We start from the raw sequence: 15863 nt of genomic DNA, 5'->3' as shown, positions 1-15863 counted from the left end.
GCATTAGGAATTAACACATCAAGGGAGGTCAAAGGAGGTGATACTTCCCCTCTGCTCAGCACTGATGAGACATACCTGGAGTTCTGGATCCAGCTGTGGGCTCCCCCATGCAAGAAAAGCATGCACATACTAGAAAGAGTCCATCAAGATGACTAAGATACTGGAACCTCTCTGAGGTGAGAAGAGGTTGAGAGAGCTGAGACTGTTTAGCCTCTTAGAAAAAGGATGAAGGTGATCTTATCAGTGTGTATAAATACCTGATGGGTAGGAATGAAGATGGGGGACTCAGACTCCTTTCAGCGAAGCTCAGGGCAAGAGGCAATAGGCATAAATTAAAATGTGGAATTCAATCTGATCACAGCAGAGCACTTTTTGTCTTACTGTGAAGGTGGTCAAACACAGGAATGGGTTATCCAGAGAGGCCGTGGAGTCTCCATTTGTGGAGATACTCAAAATCCAATTGCACACAGTCCTGGGTAACCTGCTGTAAGTGACTCTGCTTGTGAAGAGGGATTGGACTCAGTGATCTCAGCATGTCCCTTCCAACATACCTATATGATTCTATGATTCTGTCTGTATTGGACACTTCATGGGAAGTGTCAACACTTAAGGTTTTGTTAGTAGTGCTAGGTCGTTGCAACCTAGAGTTCTCATTCAGAGTAATGGTAAACTCTTCAGCATAAGGCTGCCGAAATGTGCTTTGCAACTACATGTGGGTGTACCACTGAGACACTACAGAAAGACATCCTGATAGATTAAGAAAGAAATCCTGTGCTGTATACAGACTGATTTCTGAACTCCCAGTACATAGAAATTGTAGCCAGGGCACCCAGAAGAAGCTCAGTAAAGGTGCCAGGTTAACAATTTTGACCAAACTACCTGAAGGGAGGTTGTAGACAGGTGGGGTTGGTCTCTTCTCCCAGACAATCAGCAGCAGAACAAGGGGGGACAGTCTCATGTTGTGCTGGGGGAGGTATAGGCTGAATGTTAGGAGGAAGTTCCTGCCAGAGAGAGTGATTGGCATTGGAATGGGCTGCCCAGGGAGGTGGTGGAGTCACCGTCCCTGGAGGTGTTCAGGAAAAGCCTGGATGAGGCACTTAGTGCCATGGTCTAGTTGAGTGACTAGGGCTGGGTGCTAGGTTGGACTGGATGATCTTGGAGGTCTCTTCCAACCTGGTTGATTCTATGATTCTATGAACTAACTTCATGCAAGTAAACAAAATCTTTCTGTGCTTTAGTTTCCTGCTTGTAATGTAAGGGTAGCTACAAATAATGTTTGCTTTGCTGTCTTGTGTATAGGTCTATGTATAATAACCACACCCATTGCAGTTGTGTGGAGTTGGTGCAGCTGAATTACATATGAACATAAAGTGTAGAAAGACATAAATAATGGCAACAAATTAGGATTCTGTCCTAACTGAATGGAATAACAGAGTAGGACCCATCAGGAGTACTGCATTCAGTTTTGGGCTCCCCAGCTTAAGAGGGACAGGCATATGCTCAAGAGAGTCCAACAGATGATGATGATGATGATGATTAGGGGACTGGAGCACTGCCTTATTAGGAGTGTCTGAGGGACCTGTTTTTTTTTAGTCTGGAGAAGAGAAGACTGAGAGAGGATTTAATAAATATAAATATCTGAGGGTTGGGTGTCAGGAGGGGGAGGACAGGTTCTGCTCACTTGCTCCGTGATATGACAAGGAACAATGGATATAAGCTGCATCAGAGCAGGTTCCACCTCAACACAAGGGGCAACTTCTTTACTGTAAGGGTCACAGAGCACTGGCACAGGCTCCCCAGAGAGGCTGTGAAGTCTCCTTCTCTGGAGATTTTCAAGGCCTCTCTGGATGTGTTCCTCTGTGACCTAAGATAAATTATATGGTCCTGCTCTGGTAGAGGGTTTAGACTCACTGATCTCCTTGGGTCCCTTCCAACCCCTAACATCCTGTGATCCTGTGACTTCACTTCAAGTGTTAAGCACAAACTAAAGACAAACCCAAACCAACAATTCTTGAACTCTAGAAGCTGCTATACAATACTCCTAAGCAAACTAGTCCAAAACTATACTATCAAAAGATATATGTCTGTGTTTTGCCAACTCTAATAGATCGCTGGATGGGCCCCAATAGGTCTCTAAATCAATGTAACCTGCTGCTCAGCAATATTTGTTTCTGCTGCTGTTAAAGCTGTTGTGTTGAATATGTGTAGTGATAAGTCACTAACTGTCTTCCTGTTCTGTTGGCTCCTTTCTCCATGTATTAACTAGGGCTGGCTGGAAGAGCTCTGTCTGAATAATCAGAGAATGAGTTTTCTATACATCCACTTAACAGAACTCAACCTTTTCTTTTCCTGAAATTCCATTTTGAATGAAAGGGAACAGGGAAGTTGTAGTAGACTTAAACTGCCTTGTTTGTGATATCATCAAAATGAAGACTGTAATTTCTTTGCTTTCAAGTGCTTCAGCTTGTGCACTATATATATTATTAAAACAAAGTGAAATTGTCAGGTTTAACTAGTATTTATATTCTTTTTAGTAGTTTAAGTTCCAATTTGTCTGAAATGTAAAAACTATTTAGATAATCCTGTTGAATAAATTCTCTGATTTCATTCAAAACCAATTCAACGTTCTCTAAGGATCGTAAATTCCCATCTCCAGAGAGCTCACAGAACTCTTCCTATATGCCTTAAGCAGACACCCTGGCAAATTAGTTTAATAGTGCTTTTTTCTTGATGCTAAGCTACGTGTTGGCTGTGGAAAATATAGAGGACTCTGATGCAATCAGACTGCACAGTTGTGAATATGAATAGTATGAAAGATGCCATATAATAAGAGTGATGACAAGAGACTGCAGGCACTGTTATGCAATCCAGTTCTAAAGCATAGCTGAAATAGATATCTACTGTACCTGACCCTACCTATTGACAGTCATAGATTTAGCATGAATTAACCACAATCTATATTCCATTAAAGATTATGGGAGGAAAATATTGTGAAATATAACACTCCTTAAACTAGGTAATTATAGGCTTCATTCATGCAACCTCTTTAGTAGCATCACTGTCACTACTGTGAAAGTCAGCAATACAGAAGGATAGAGGTGGAAAAAACACATTATTTTCATCCTCACTACTTCTATATTTTTGGCCAAGAAGCATGAGAACACATTTCATTGTGGAGAATCTGAAGAGCTGTTTTGCATTTTTAATGCCATTTTCTGATTCAATCAATTTGAGCCTTGAATTTAGAATAGTTATTCACATTAGTGACATAAATCTGTATTTCTGTTTCCTCTCTTTAGCCCTGCAGAGCCAATGCAACTATTGCTAAGAGACCTGAACTTTACCTGTTAAGCCAATTAACAGAGTAACTAATAAGGATTTATTTTATCTCTTGGCTCTGCCAAGGAAGGCAGCAGCCTTGTGCAGGTGTGAGAGATCACAATGTGACTACAAACTCTTACAATGCACTATGAGGCAAGAGTTCCAAAAGACACAGTTGGAACCAAGACTAAGTTTGCAGAGCTGATTGGTTTGAATCAGCTGTTTGAATTGCTGTCTACAACTACCTGAAGGGAGGTTGTGGTCAGGAGGAGGTTGCTCTCTTCTCTCAGGTGGCCAGCACCAGAACGAGAGGACACAGCCTCAGGCTGTGCCAGGGGAAATTTAGGGTCGAGGTGAGGAGAAAGTTCTTCCCTGAGAGAGTCATTGGACACTGGAATGGGCTGCCCGGGGAGGTGGTGGAGTCGCCGTCCCTGGAGCTGTTCAAGGCAGGATTGGACGTGGCACTTGGTGCCATGGTCTGGCCTTGAGCTCTGTGGTAAAGGGTTGGACTTGATGATCTGTGAGGTCTCTTCCAACCTTGGTGATACTGTGACACTGTGATACTGTGATACTGTGATGTTTGAGCCCATGTCAGGATTTTTTTTTTTTGACTATTTGACTGATGTTAGTCCAAGACAAAAACCAAGTTATTGATTCAAAACTTTTCTATTAGAGACATAAACCCAGACTGAATAGTGAAGATGATATCAAGGTCTCAAACTGAGTTAGAGGTGTTTGAGTAATCCCTTCTAGATCTTTGTTAATTAGGGTACATCTAGTATAAGATCTGTGACACCAGCAAAACTGCAATTTTACATGCTGCTGAGTTCAGTTGATTCACAGCCACTGGAGTGGATAGCTTGGCTCACCATATCTCCTTTTACATTTCAGTATACTGAAGCAATGCTCTGCCAGAGCTAAAATCACATTAGTCCTAGAACCCCATTTCCTTTACTAGAGAAGCAGATCATGCCTTTCTGTCAAGTCTTTTCCATTGTTCTGGCTGGATACATGATTTCATTAAAACCATTTTAATAGATGGTTTTACAAGAAGAGCTACTGGGTTGTTTTTTTTCCCCTTCTTTTCCTTTCTTTCCAGAAAAGATGATAGAAAAAAATACAGGAATGCTACTAATAACAAAGCCTTTAAACAATACAATGGCTTGGGAGACAGGTAAAATAGAGCCTAATGCTTCTCTCCAGATTACTGTATAATAAAATTAGCCCTAGTTGGCAGATATTCAAATAGAAATGTTTGAAATGATTTCCAGGCTGCTAAAGTCATGCTGATCCCTAAAATGATACGGTATACATAGGAATTTTTTAGGCAGGATGTTATCAAGGTTCAGGGAGCATGGATATATGTGATGGTTTGGGTGTTAGCTGCCTCCCCACACTTGTGAGAATCACCCAGACTAGACTCAGTGGCTCTGGAAAATTGAATGAAGCTTTGTGTTTACAGCTCAGTGCAATATACAGCAGATATTTACAATCTATACAGCTATAGACAGAAATATGCAAGTTAAACAGGTAATTCAGAAACACAACATCCCTCCCAGAAACTTGAGTCCCCAGGAGGGGCTCTCAACTGCCCTTCTACCTTCCTCCCACCCCTCTGCCTTACCCTAGGCTTTGCCTTATGTTCAAAGGTGAGTTTGGAGGGTCAGCCAGGAGGATTAGGAAGCAGAAGGGTTAGGGAGAGATATGCAGCTGAAAAAGCCCAGAGAGCAACTCCCTTATCTGTGTTTATGTTCTTGTTCTTATACACCTCAGCAAGCCTATGAGTGAAGTAGACATCACCATTGTTTCCTTTTCACAGCCTATAACCTAATTCTTCTCACCAAAATATCACAGCTAGGCTCAGACTGGCACAATAGATTATTCTAATCTGCTGAGAAAATTTAAGCAGTACAAGCAACAGTGAGATGTATGTTTTGGAGGTGTTGTAAATTGATGTGAAAAAGAATAATCCTTAGAATGTCAAATGTCTGATAGGTGTTCATAGGAAATCTTAGGCAAACAATATTATTGCTAAGGAAGTGCTACAGGCTGGGGACAGAGTGGCTGAGAGCAGCCAGGAAGAAGAGACCTGGGGGTACTGATAGATAGTAGGCTAAAGATGAGCCAGCAGTGTGCCCAGGTGGCCAAGAGAGCCAGTGGCATCCTGTCCTGGATCAGGAATGGTGTGGCCAGTAGGACAAGGGAGGTTATTCTTCCCCTGTACTCAGCACTGGTCAGGCCACACCTTGAGTGCTGTGTCCAGTTCTGGGCTCCTCAATTCAAGAGAGATGTTGAGGTGCTGGAAGGTGTCCAGAGAAGGGCAACAAAGCTGGTGAGGGGCCTGGAACACAGCCCTGTGATGAGAGGCTGAGGGAGCTGGGGGTGTGCAGCCTGGAGAAGAGGAGGCTCAGGGGGGACCTCATTGCTGTCTACAACTACCTGAAGGGACATTGTAGCCAGGTGGGGGTTGGTCTCTTCTCCCAGGCAATTGGCAATAGAACAAAGGGACACAGTCTCAAGTTGTGCTGGAGGAGGTCTAGACTGGATGTTAGGAGGAAGTTGTTGCCAGAGAGAGTGATTGGCATTGGAATGGGCTGCCCAGGGAGGTGGTGGAGGCACCGTCCCTGGAGGTGTTGAGGAAAAGCCTGGATGAGGCACTTAGTGCCATGGTCTAGTTGATTGGCTAGGGCTGGGTCCTAGGCTGGACTGGCTGATGTTGGAGGTCTCTTCCAACCTGGTTGATTCCATGATTCTATGCCAATTTTTTTCTTCTGCAAGTCTTGATCTTTTTTTTTTGGTTTTGAATGAGTGGTTCATATGCAACACTCCTCTTTAGGGCTGAATAATCATTTGAAATCTGCCCAAATGTTCTAATATCTCTCTAGGGTCGAATTGCTACAGTTATCATCAGAGGGGTGTGGCAAAAGAAATAGTTTATATCTTTGTAATAATAACATGGTACCTTATATCTAAGAAAAAATGCAAGTATGTTTTGTGGATATGATGTAAAACCTTCCTTTAATTCATGATGTGCATGTCTAAGTTATTTTTTATTTGAAGAACTTTCTTGCTGTGGCTTGCAGAGTAACTGAAGTTCATGCCTTCATTGCAACACGTACAAGGCATTCCTTTCTTTGAGCATTAACACTGAATGACATCACCTTTGAGTGTCCAAAGTATGTCCATTCCAATGAAGTGGACTTTCATGAGTGAACAGTTTGTGACTTGCTCAAAGGACCAATGTTTTGTCATGATTGTGTTGATCTACAAGAGTGTGAGTGTTGATCATCATGAGGGTAGGGAGGCCCCACAGAGGGACTTGGATTGATTGGAACAATGGGCCAATGTTAATGGGGTGAGCTTCACCAAGGCCAAATGCCAAGTCCTGCACTTGTGTCGCAACAACCCCAAGCAGTGCTACAGGCTTGAGGCAGTGTGGCTTGAACTAGCTGAAAGGAACCTGGGAGTTGTAGTAGACAAGAGACTGAATATGAGCAAGCAGTGTGCCCAGGTGACAAAGAAAGCCAGTGGCATCCTGGCTTGTGTTAGAAATGCTGAGTCCAGTGGGAGTAGGGAGGTGATTGTCTCCTGGTACTCGTTTTTTGTGAGGCCACACCTCGAGTATTGTGTTCAGTTTTGGGCATCTCATTACAAGAGTGATGTGGAGGTGCTGGAGTGCAGCAAGGAAGCTGTGAAGGGCCTGGAGAATAAATCTTATGGGGAGTGACTGAGGAAGCTGAGGCTGTTTGGTCTGAGAAAGAGGAGGCTGAAGGGGAGACCTCATTGCTCTCCACAGCTACCTTAAGGGACATTGTGGAGAGGCTGCTGCTGGTCTCTTCTCAGAGGTAGTTAGTGATAGACCAAGAGGGAATGGGCTCAAGCTGTGACTGGGGAGGTTTAACTGAACATTAAGGAAAATCTTTTCCCAGCAACAGTGGACAGGCACTGGAATGAGCCACCCAGGAAGGTGGTGGAGTCGCCAATCCTGGATGTGTTTGAAAGTCATTTGGATGTGGTACTTGGGGTTATGGTTTGGGGTGAACCTTGTAGAGTGGGGATAACAGTTGGACTTGGTGATCCTGAGGGTCTTTTCCAGCTGGAACATTTCTATGATTCTGTGATGGTGTGAAATACTGCTTGCTATCACAGGTCTGTGTGAAAAGAGTGATGCTAAGAGTATAGAGATATAATGGTTCTGATTCTCTTCTCTACTCCATTATTTTCTTCAGAAACAGTACCAGTTGCCTTGCAGTGTGCCTAAGACTCCAAGGGAAGCCCTGTTGCATAGCAGGCATACAAAAGAAAATTGCTAGAGACAAACAGAGGAATCTAAAGAACCACTAAGGTAAGTCTATACTAATAGACAGTGGCTTCCTCACACAGGTACCTAAATCACTGCTGATTTTTTTCTGCAGAGGTCACTAAGAATTTCAAAGAGTTTAATTAAATGTATTTGTGTGCTAGAAACTTCTCTCAAATGGGAAGGTAAGCATGGGAGAAAATATGAAGTTGCTTATTTGAAATGTTCATGAGGTGGTAAGAGCAGTATTGATGGGATGAGAAAAAAAAGTGGCAAAAATATCAGTGAAGAAGAAATCTTGGGCCTTTGGCAAAAGAAATTATTTCCTTCATCAAAAATGGCATTCCACTCATGGAAAATAATGAAGAAGTGGTGCTTGTTGGACCAGGAAGAGATTACTACAGATTTTAAGGAGTTTGTTTTCCACCGAGTGCATTCTGTGTTGGATAGAAGTCCCAGGAAGAGATGAATGGATCAAAGAGAAGCTCACCTCTCAGACCAAATCAGTAGCAACCTGTGAGACCATGCAAACAGTGCTTCTACTCCTTCTGCTTTGAGGATTGCTTTCAGTTCTCCTTAAAAAACTAAACATGGTCCCTTGGAATCATAACTTCATTAATGTGTAAGGCAAGAAAGAAATCTACACCAATCTTTCCATAGTTTCAGCCAGCAAAGGCAGTAACAGTGTTGGGACAGAAAGAAGACAAGAGCCTTTCATGTTGTGTTCTGCTGATCTTTGGTAACCCATGTTATCTGTAGTAGTTTCTCTTGAGGACACACAGGTCACTGATGGCACTGCTGAACTTTAGAGCAGATTTGGGTGTCACTGCATCTTCCCTGCTAATTTCTGTGCACAGAAGTAGGAATGGAATAAAAAGTGTTGATAGTCATAAGTACTATGGCTTTCTAAAACATGTGATTTCCTTGCATTGGTGTTTCTTTTTGTTCTGTTCTACTTCAGCATTCTTTCATTATAGCTCATTATTGGTGTTTTCATCATTATATAAACTTGCACAGCAGATGTGATGGGACAAGACACTTCATACCCTATCGTCAGTACATACTGGAGGAAACTGACATGCTCTTTGTTTTGTGTTCACCAGAAGTACACAAATTTGTCCTAACTCAGAGGTTGGTAGCAATGTTTTTAACTGGAATTTATAATCACATGAGCTGCTCTTGGTACAGTTATGGGAAAGAAAACCTTTTGTGTGTGAACCAGCTGAGTGTGCTCGCAGGGGGAAGAATTCAGCCTAGCAGTACTATGCATTTGATAGCTTTATCCATTCAGCTTTAAGGCTTGCCATTGGGTGCAGATGTTTTATGACTTGTAACAGTTTAATGTGTCCTGGTGGATTACCCTCCAAGTTTCTCTTCATCAAAGCACTTGCTCCAGGTAACTGGAATGTCAGATTTAAATGAAGTGCAATGTGAGAATGGGGATTGTCGGATTTTAAACGAAGCACACAGTGGTGCTAAGCAAAGTTTTGAACATGCTATGACATTTCCATGGCCCATCTCACAGGATCTCTGCACCTCTGCTTCTTCCAGTGAAATGGCCACACACTGTATTCCACTACACCACACAGCCAAGCTAAATAATATCTGAAAAGAGAGAGAAAACGTTTCACTTGAATTCAAAGTCAGACAAAAGATGTAACAAGACAGCTCAGCATCATTTCATACCCCAAAGGTGTGCAGGCCTATAATGGACATACCGTTCATTGGCAGAGCTGTGAGCCTTTGCCTTGCTCTCACTTTGCTCCTCATCCTGTTATCCACGTGTCTCTTGGGGCCATGAATACCCCCAGCCCTGTTTCTCATCTCTTCCCAGAGATTTCTTCCGTCTTGCTTTTCCCAATGTCCATTCTCGTCCTTTGCCATCTGGCCCCCACCCCCTCCATTGCTCATTCTAGTTTCTCTGGCTTAGGCTTGTGAAACAATTGAACCCTCTGGAATGCTTTTGTTGTGACGCAGGGCTGAGTGATATGGGGGATCCAGGCTGGTGGTCCTCAGGGTCTTCAAGTACCTTTTTTCTCCTTCTGCAGAAATTTACTGGAGCAATAAATGCAGTGCAATGATGGAGAAAAAAACTAAGGCAGGGGATCTCTGGAGAGGGAGAGGAAAAAAGAACAGTAACAGTGCAATATCTGTTGTGCTGCTTTTGCTGCATCCTGTCTTACTGGCATGTTTTTCTGTAAAGCATATCTACTATGAGAGGGGAAGGAAGAAAAAAAGTCCTTGCTGACAGCAGATGTATTGCCACAAAGGTCACACATGGCAGTGAAGTCCAAATTTCTCAACATCTGGAGAAGCAGCATTAAGTAGGTTATATGATACCTAAGAAGTCACAAAAGTGGCATCTTAAATGATCTCTTTTCCCTAGACAGACAATGAGGGAAAGATAATCACAGTGCCAAAAAGACAATGCACATCATGCTGAAAGACACAAAAATGCAACCCTCCAAGACCTCAGAGTGTCTTGGAGAAGAGACCTTCAGCTGTTGTTTTTTTTTTGACAGGTTTTGCATGTTTGAGTATTATTAAGACAACAAAAGGCTGCACATGGTTGTTACTGAGGTGGCAACCTCCCCTGGTTCACGGTTTTGTTTGTTGTTCTAAGGAGCGGTGCAAAAGAGCCACTTGTTTTCTGTCTTCGCACATTTAGGCTGTGATGGCCAAGGGGGGTGGGGGGGAAAAAAAGAGTGTTCAGATTAAAAGGTAAGATAGAGAGGTAGAAAACATTCACTGACTTAAAAGGAAACAAAGGGCTTTTATTCAGAAAAAAACTGAAGGGGCTTTGGAGGTTTTCAAAGTGTTACTTTATGAATACCACTGAGCAAATCATTTGTACCAATAATACCTATTTGCTTTTATTAACAGAATACCTGTGAGTAAAATTTCCCACCCCGCTGGCTCTCACTGTTGTTTGTATTCTGTAGATGGTGAGAGAATCTCTGGCTCTCAACTGACATTATTGTCCTGCTGGGCTAAGAACATTTTGGGCACGTCATTTGTGAACCTGCTGGCCTGAACCGATTCAAGCTGATCCTACTTAAAGGTCTGTGACTTTTGTTTTATTTGGGTCTGCCAACTGCAGTTCTTATCTAGGGTATTGTACTTGTTTTCTATGTTGGATGAAGATAACTCATGACAACATTATTCCAACGAGTGCAGCAGGCAGTAAAATTAACATCTGAGGCAACTTCAGCATCTCACCTCAAATTCTGCTTCCCATGAGTAGTATTTCATGCTTGTTACATCGCAAGTGAGGAAGGAAGGACAGGTTGAATGTGACTTTATATTAATCTGTTGAAAATGCAGCCTGAGCATTCACAAAAAGGCTTTTGATGCATTATTTATTCCTCCACAGTTAAATATATGATGCTTAATAACTATTGCTGGTAAATGTGCACCTGCAGAAAGGAATCTGGTGAGAATAGAATGAAGGTCTTGCTTGGCTGAAGCACAAATTACCGCTAGACTTGGGTGCAGAAGTTAATCTTGAGATGATGATTCTCTAGAGGAGCTGTGGTGAGTTTGTAAAATGAGTTGCAGTGATTTGTAGTTATTGCATAAATGCAAATATTTAGATGGGGAGTTCACAATAGTTCACTACAATAGGAAAAGCCAATTGTAAAGGGAGGGTTTTTTCTTCTAACTTATGCATGTAACTGTTGTACAAGACACTCTGTACACTCCACGGAGAGACAGACACTTTCAGGAAGTGATTCATCTCAGTTTTAGTGTCTAAAATAAGGCAGATGGAAGAGCCTGTGTCTCTCCACAGAACTTTTAGACTGAATCACACTCTAACAAGCAGGCCTAGTGGTCACTTGCAAGTAGAGTTCATGTCTTAGCACCCTGCCACCAGTATAGTCAAACACAAAGTGATAGTGCCTGGCTATATAACAAATTTTTTTCATCTCCAGCAGAAGTAACTAATTTAATGAATCAGTCATAATTGTGCTGAAACGTGTAGTCAGATTTGTACAATGCAGAATTTCAGTCTGCCAGGATTTAACCCTCACTAAGCTAAAAAAATCAGTTTGTATCAGATGTGTACAATGCAGAATTTCAGTCTGCCAGGATTTAACCCTCACTAAGCTAAAAAAATCAGTTTGTATCAGATGTGTACAATGCAGAATTTCAGTCTGCCAGGATTTAACTCTCACTAAGCTAAAAAAATCAGTTTGTATCAGATGTGTACAATGCAGAATTCCAGTCTGCCAGGATTTAACTCTCACTAAGCTAAAAAATTCAGTTTGTATCAGATTTGTACAATGCAGAATTTCAGTCTGCCAGGAATTAACCCTCACTAAGCTAAAAAATTCATTTTATATCAGATATGTACAATGCAGAATTTCAGTCTGACAGGAATTAACCCTCACTAAGCTAAAAAATTCATTTTATATCAGATGTGTACAATGCAGAATTTCAGTCTGCCAGGAATTAACCTTCACTAAGCTAAAAAATTCAGTTTGTATCTGTGAGGTTCATTAAAGTTATGAACAATTCTGGTGTGGCTGTAAATTCAGATAAAAAAGAAAATTCTCTGGTTAGACTCAGGATTTGATTTTGCTGAGATGCTGAGCATTTTCTGGGCATTTGAAATGCTTCCTATAACTATCACTTACCTTCCACTCCTGCTCCCAGCTGCCGTACAGCAGGGTTAGATGTCTAAGCTTGGCTGAATGACCAGACTCCATCTATAATTGATGGAGACAAGCATTTCTTAGGGGAAGTTCATCTGGTCTACAGAGACTTTGAATCACAGTGTTACTATCTCTTGCCTCCAGCTATGTGTTGGCACCCCTGCCTCGCTCTGTGGCACCTTTCAGTTGCACTGATATAGTTATTTGTGGCTAAGGCATGAATCAAGTAGTTTAAAATGCTGGAGTTAAAAGAAATTTTAAAAGCTGCTCTCTGTACTACTGGTTAAGAGGAAATCTATTCCCTTTGTGGTTGTGGATGTAGAATTAAACAAACAAAACCAACCAACAACCAAACCCCAAAAAACTCCCAAACCAACAAAAAAATACAACCCCCCCACCAATCTAAACTGGCAATGATAATCTATCCAAGGAGCTAATTTTAATGTGTGTTTTTGCTGTGTTTTGTGTGCTTAGTCTAGGCATTAAAGACTAAAACAAAAGGACACGTGTTAAACAAAATTACCTGCATTGTAGTTCTTTCCCTTAACTCTAGTTCTTCCCCTGCCTGCTTCAACCCTTCTCAAGCCCTGCAGATCCTGGGGGAGTATGTACTAAATTCCTTTCCTCCTTGGTAAACATACTTTGCACAATATAAACCAGGGTAGTGTTACAGTGCTTTGCCCCAGCCTTTTGAGTCCTGGAAAAAAAAAAAAGGAAGAAGGAAAAAAAAAGAGGATATTTGACATCTGCATTTTACTGAAGTAGCTACAAGCAGTGTTTGTTATGGAAGAGGGGTACAATGCTTGGGGTTTTCAATTGAAAGGAACTGGGTTGAATTTCTGGGCCTCCTCTTTCCCCTCCCTCCTTGCCTGAAGGGCTGCTAAACCTGCACTCTTTCCCATCAAAGGAGTGTTGTCATCTTGCTCCCCTCTAGCCCTGTGCCCATGTTTCATGGCAGGTAGGCTACACGAGGGAAATTTGACTGCAGATAAAGGACAACCTTTATTTCCTATTGTAGGTGCAACTCTCTTGCAAGAAGGTTCAGCCTTTTTGCATTTTAGTAGCTCGTGGGTCATAGAATCATAGAATCAACCAGGTTGAAAGAGACCTCGAAGGTCATCCAGTCCAACCTAGAACCCAGCCCTATCCAGTCAATTTTGTTGCTAGTCTTACACTTCAGATCCCCTCCTTTTTCTGCTAAGTCACTGCTGTTCCACACAGTTGCTTAGGATTTGCAATGGCTGTAACAGTAATAATGGAAAACCTCCTATTTACAGAAACACTGAATTTACAGTGAGGATCATGGGTGCTGCTTGTGACTAGACATGCATGGACCTCTGAGTCCCTGTCATTCTAATTCTGCTTTGGTTTGTGTTGCATCTGCTACAGAGGGAATGAGGTCTCCAGCTTGTGGTAAACACTTTTTAAAATGCTCTTTGGGCCTTCTGGTCATTTAGAATCAGAATCATGGAATCATAGAATCATAGAATCAGTCAGGGTTGGAAGGGACCACAAGGATCATCTAGTTCCAACCCCCCTGCCATGGGCAGGGACACCCTACCCTAGAGCAGGCTGCCCACAGCCTCATCCAGCCTGCCCTTAAACACCTCCAGGGATGGGACCTCAACCACCTCCCTGAGCAACCCATTCCAGGCTCTCACCACTCTCATTCTCAACAACTTCCTCCTCACATCCAGCCTGAACCTACCCATCTCCAGCTTTGCTCCATTCCTCCCAGTCCTGTCACTCCCTGATAGCCTAAAAAGTCCCTCCCCAGCTTTTTTGTAGTTCCCCTTCAGGTACTGGAAGGCCACAAGAAGGTCACCTGGGAGCCTCCTCTTCTCCAGCCTGAACAGCCCCAACTCTTTCAGTCTGTCCTCATAGAAGTGGCAATTTTCACAAGGTGGCTTTTTTTTGTTGTTGTTGTTTGTTTGGTTGGTTGTTTTTTTTTTAGTTGCTGTGAGTTTTTTTACCCCCAGTACATTAATTTTTTAATTTTTTTTTTTTCAGTAAGCTTAGTGAGAGGCCTGGAACACAGCCCTGTGAGAAAAGGCTGAGAGAGCTGGGGTTGTTTAGCCTGGTGAAGAGGAGGCTCAGGGTAGACCTCATTGCTATCTACAACTACCTGAAGGGAGGCTGAAGCCAGGTGGGGGTTGGTCTCTTCTGCCAGGCAACCAGCAACAGAACAAGGGGACACAGTCTCAAGTTGTGCTGGGGGAGGTCTAGGCTGGATGTTAGGAGGAAGTTGTTGGCAGAGAGAGTGATTGGCATTGGAATGGGCTGCCCAGGGAGGTGGTGGAGTCACCGTCCCTGGATGTGTTGAAGAAAAGCCTGGATGAGGCACTGAGTGCCATGGTCTGGTTGACTGACTAAGGCTGGGTGCTAGGTTGGCCTGGCTGATGTTGGAGGTCTCTTCCAACCTGGTTGATTCTATGATTCTATGATGCAAGTTCTTGATCTTTTGGGTTCAATCTATTGGTGACTGGCCACAGAAGTGACTGCGCCTCTCTTCCTGAGCTGGCCGAATGTAACAAACAGGAGAGGGGTTTTGAGAGTCCTCTGAGGATTTGCTTTTCCCTGAGGAAGGTAACAGATAAACAGGATTAGAGTATTTACGTAGTCTTGAAATCTAGGTCGACTAGGTCTTGCCCAAGGCATTCTCCTTATTTAGCTGCAAGATTTGATTGACTGAGTGTGATGTCAAGGTTTAGCTTTCTATCCTCACTTTACACAGCCAACTGAATGCAGATGACTCCAAAGGCAGAAGCTGTGGTCAGGCTTTTTCACTTGGTGTGCTAATTGGCTGAGCCCCAAGGCTGTGGTAGATGATTTAGGAAATTCTGTTCTTACACTGCATCAAGGAGCATTATGCAGTATCCCAGCAATCCTGAAGTTCATGCCTCAATTTTGCTACTGATCTTATCTTAATATGGCTGGGAATTGAATTCAGTGATGTGTTTGCCTGCATAAAAGATCTCATCAGGGCTTGGCTTGTCCGAGCAGTGAAATGGTTGTGTTGAACTTCAGAGTAAGCACAGTGTGCTAGTTTGAAGCTAGCTAGAGTGTTTTGGTGAGAAGAACTAGATTACAGGCTGTGAAAAGGAAACAATGGTGATGTCTGCTTCACTCATAGGCTTGCTGAGATGTATAAGAAAAAGAACACAAACAGAGTCTCTGGGCTTTGCGCTGAACTTCTCTCTCTAACCTAACTTGCCATCTGTGTGACTAATCCATCTGCTTCCTACCCCCCCTGGCCGACCCTCCAATCTTCCTTGGGCGTAAGGCAATGTCTTGGGTAAGGTGGAGGGGTGTGAGGAAGGTGAAGGGCAGTTGAGAGACACTCCTGAGGACTCATGTTTCTGGGAGGGCTGTTGTGTTTCTGTATTACTTTTTAACTTGCATATTTCTGTCTATAACTGTAAATATGTAAGTATCTGCTTGCATATTGTGCTAAGCTGTAAATATAAAGCTTCATTCAATTTCCAGAGCTGCTGAGTCTGGTCTGGGTGATTTTCCAAAGTGTAGGGGGGCAGGGAACACCTAAACCATCACACACAGCGAATGCAGCTGTGGCTGCTCAGGAAGCT

This window comes from Pogoniulus pusillus, chromosome 31 (genome assembly GCF_015220805.1).
Source record: "Pogoniulus pusillus isolate bPogPus1 chromosome 31, bPogPus1.pri, whole genome shotgun sequence".
Lineage (NCBI taxonomy): Eukaryota > Metazoa > Chordata > Aves > Piciformes > Lybiidae > Pogoniulus > Pogoniulus pusillus.
The sequence above is the reverse complement of the archived record's forward strand: the minus strand, read 5'-3'. Positions refer to the sequence as shown.